The sequence below is a fragment of the Carassius auratus genome, unplaced genomic scaffold (genome assembly GCF_003368295.1).
Source record: "Carassius auratus strain Wakin unplaced genomic scaffold, ASM336829v1 scaf_tig00030631, whole genome shotgun sequence".
Lineage (NCBI taxonomy): Eukaryota > Metazoa > Chordata > Actinopteri > Cypriniformes > Cyprinidae > Carassius > Carassius auratus.
The window spans coordinates 114,733-118,935 of NW_020525868.1; the positions used below are offsets into that span (position 1 = coordinate 114,733).

At 39.1% G+C, this 4,203-nt stretch overlaps 1 pseudogene; it reads right to left on the minus strand.

Annotated features, from left to right (window-relative positions):
* Positions 1-2,527: 2,527 nt before the first annotated feature.
* On the minus strand, positions 2,528-3,830 carry LOC113080273 (H-2 class I histocompatibility antigen, D-B alpha chain-like; annotated as a pseudogene).
* Between the last annotated feature and the right edge of the window lie 373 nt (positions 3,831-4,203).

Consider the following 4,203-nt stretch of genomic DNA (forward strand, 5'->3'; position numbering starts at 1 on the left):
TCATTTTGAATTGAAAAGGACAACTTTCAAATGGTGACAGGGTTGCTCTGCAGAAAACCAGAGTGTAGCCGGAGCAGAAACCAGTGTGACTCCTCTCTTACTATTCAACTGACCAATCACAGATCGCTTCGTTCATCAACATAGTTAATGTATAAACTTGGATGCCATGATGCTGTAATAGCAGTTCCTATAACCTTAAAACAAAACCAGAAGATACAGCAGACGTTTATAAACACTTCAGCTTACATTTATATTTACATGTAGCAGATGCTTTTATCCGAAGTGACTTAAAATGAAGGCAATGGAAGCAATCAAAAACAACAAAAGAGAAATGATATATAAGTGCTATAACAAGTCTCAGTTATCTTAAACGTAGTACACATAGCAAGGGCTTTTAAATAATATAATAAATAAAAAGAAAATGGATAGAATAGAAAAAGAATAGACCAATATAGTGTTAGAGTTTTTTTTTCTTATAATTGTATAATAAATGAAAAGAAAATAGAATACAAAAAGATTAGAAAGGTAGTTAGAATTTTTTTTTTTTGAGAATAGAATTAGAATAGTGAGTGTTAAAGTTAGAGGGTCAAATAAAGATGGAAGAGATGTGTTTTTAGCCGATTCTTGAAGATGGCTAAGGATTCAGCTGCTCGGATTGAGTTGGGGAGGTCATTCCACCAGGAGGGGAACATTTAATTTAAAAGTCTGTAAAAGTGACTTTGTGCTTCTTTGGGATGGCACAATCAAGCGATGTTCACTTGCAGAACACAAGCTTCTAGAGGCACATAAGTCTGAAGTAACAAATTTAGGTAAATGGGTGCAGAGCCAGTGGTAGTTTTGTAGGCAAACATCAATGCCTTGAATTTTATACGAGCAGCTATTGGAAGCAAGTGCAAATATTCTTTTTGGCTCATTAAAAATGTATCTTGCTGCTGCGTTCTGGATTAATTGTAAAGGTTTAATAGAATTGGCTGGAAGACCTGCCAAGAGGGCATTGCAATAGTCCAGCCTGGACAGAACAAGAGCTTGAACAAGGAGTTGTGCAGCATGATCCGAAATAAAGGGCTTGATCTTCTTGATGTTGAATAAAGCAAATCTGCAGGATCGGACAGTTTTAGCAATGTGGTCTGAGAAAGTCAGCTGATCATCAATCATAACTCCAAGGCTTCTAGCTGTTTTTGAAGGAGTTATGGTTGATGTGCCTAACTTGATGGTGAAATTGTGATGAAACGATGGGTTTGCTGGAATCACAAGCAGTTCTGTCTTGGCAAGGTTGAGTTGAAGGTGATGGTCCATCATCCAGCAATAAATTAGACAAGCTGAGATGCGAATAGCTACCGTTGGATCATCAGGATGGAATGAGAGGTAGAGTTGAGTGTCATCAGCATAGCAGTAGTATGAAAAGCCATGTTTCTGAATGACAGAACCTAATGATGCCATGTAGACAGAGAAGAGAAGTGGTCCAAGAACTGAGCCCTGAGGCACCCCAGTAGTTAGATGTTGTGACTTGGACACCTCACCTCTCCAAGATACTCTGAAGGACCTATCTGATAAGTAACTGGAGTGTGGTTCCTGAGATGCCCTTTGCCAGTAGGGTTGATAGGAGGATCTGGTGGTTAACCGGTTAAGCAGCGGACATATCAAGCAGGATAAGTACTGAAGATCTGGATTCTGCTCTTGCCAGTCTTAGAGCTTCAACAACTGAGAGCAAGGCCGTCTCAGAATAATATCCACTTCTGAAGCCAGGTTGGTTGCTGTCAAGGAGGTTGTTCTGTGTGAGAAAGGCAGAGACTTGTTTGAACACAGCTCGTTGAAGTGTTTTTGCAATGAAAGGAAGAAGGGAAACTGGTCTGTAGTTCTCTAAAAGAGATGGTTTGATTTTGGGTTTCTTAAGTAGTGGAGTTATACGTGCCTGTCTAAATGATGAGGGAAAAACACCAGTGTGGAGGGAAGTGTTAATGTTGTGAGTGAGTGCAGGTACAACTGCAGGAGATTTCATTAATTTTATCAATGAAAAACGTGGCAAAGTCATCAACTATTAGAAATGAACCGGGGGGGGGAGGAGGACAAATATTCAGAAGTCGCCGCTGGATATTTTGCACAAAGCCAACAAGCTTACAATAGAACTGGAACTACAGCTACAACCACTCCTACGATAACAGGCCACATAGTTTCACTGTCAAAACATGTTCCATCTGCAGAATAAAGGGAAAAGAAATGTATAAATGCATTGAACATGTTGGCATGAGCCGAGGCACTTTAACTGTAATCATTTGTGGCAAGCAATATTAACAGCATTGACTATATTATTTGTTCCATATTTTAAACACCAGGATTCTCTGGAAGAAGAGTAAAATATCTCAATGGGATCGTCCTGGTTGAAAAAAATACAAACATTCACTCAAGACTGAATTGGGATTTCAACCTAATTTATTGGTTCTGTCAAGCTGCTGTGAATGACCAGACAGTCATAAGATCCTTTGTGGCTTCTGTCAGTCTTCACACTGGATCTGAATTTGGTCTGATTTCAGATGATATTGTTTTCAGTGTTAATTCTGTCCAAACTGATGTTCATCTCAATATCTCTGGGGTAGAAACCAGTGGCCAGACAGCTCAGATTCAGCTCACTGCGATCATCAGGAACTTCCACTGCAAACACATGCACATCTGGTGAAGCTGGAAAAGAAAGCATTAAATCATATAATGAAAAATAAATAAATAATAATATTCAAAATAATTTGGTTCTATGTGCTGTGAAAAACATGATTTATCTTCATGTTGCAAAGTAGAAACAAAGTCAACAATTTGAAGGTGAATAAAAGACAAGGTGCATACACACAGCATCCACTAAATCAATTTTTTTTTTACATTAAATGATGTAAACATGTTCTAGTAGACCCCATAAACAGGGTTATGAACCTTTAAATAAGCATAATAAGGGCACTTTATAAAAAAATATGCAATAAGAACTTCCTCTTTTTGGTGTTGTTAACTGTGGAGATCCAGTTCATGCAGGTCTTGAGGTAATGCTGCAGGAATTCATTGGCTGTTTGCTGATCCCAGTTGATTTTGGTTTCTTTAGCTTTGGGGTTTTATCAATCCACTGCATTGTGTCAGAATTAAAAGCAATAAAATCCTCTCCATCAAATCCATATTTGTCAAAGGCAGTCAGATTTGTCATTGTTCCATTAAGAGATTTCTTCAGTTCACAGACAGATATTCTCTGGAGAACATGAAGCTCTGCAATCACAGAACAACATTTATGAGGAACTTATGGGTTAATGGAAAGTTCCAGCATTAACAACCTAATATATGCAGTTTCATAAAGTGTGTGGTAACTAATTAACAAGAGAAACCATTAAACTCACCAGAGCACTGAGAGTATGCACAGTTTAACGCAGTCCTGTTCTGATGTATGAACCAGTCTCTAGAATCAGGAGCTTCCTCAGGAGCTTCAGTCCAGTCATCTTCAGTCAGAATCCAGACTCTTTCTTCATTACTGTAGTGTTTGATCTGTCTATCATCAACTTCAACCACAGCACTGAACTCTGTGAGTGTGTTTTCTTTAGTCAAAATCTAAAATGACGCCAAGCATGGCAGCCTTGTTGCGAGCTCCGAGTAAACTTTGCAGTTTTTTGTTTGTTTTACTTGTTATTTTTTTTGTCCTACGTGTTGGATGCTGTTTGTATGACTGTCTACAACAGATACATGGTTCTAGACAGACTCTGTGAACTGTTGGCACGTATCTCATACCAACGAGAAACAAGGGACTGCTGCATTATTTGCCTCACAGAAACCTGGATGTCTGCAGAGGTTCCAGACTCAGCCATCAAGCTTACAGTGTTCTCCGTGCACCGCTCGGACAGAATGAGAGCTCACAGGGAAAAGCAGAGGTGGGGGCATTTGTTTCTTTATCAACAACTCGTGGTGTGATGAAAATAACCTACACTCTATTAAATCCTTCTGCTCCCCTGATCTGGAGTTTCATATGCTTCTGTGCCAACCATTCTGGCTACCGAGGGAATTTACAACAGTCATAATCACAGCTTTTTACATTCCTTCTCAAGCCAACACAGACCAGGCACTCAAGGAACCTTATGGGAATATAAGTGGGCAGGAAACCGCGTACCCAGATGCAGTCTTTATTGGACTTTAACAAAGCCAACTTCAGAACAATAGCTTCAAAATATTTTCAACACATCA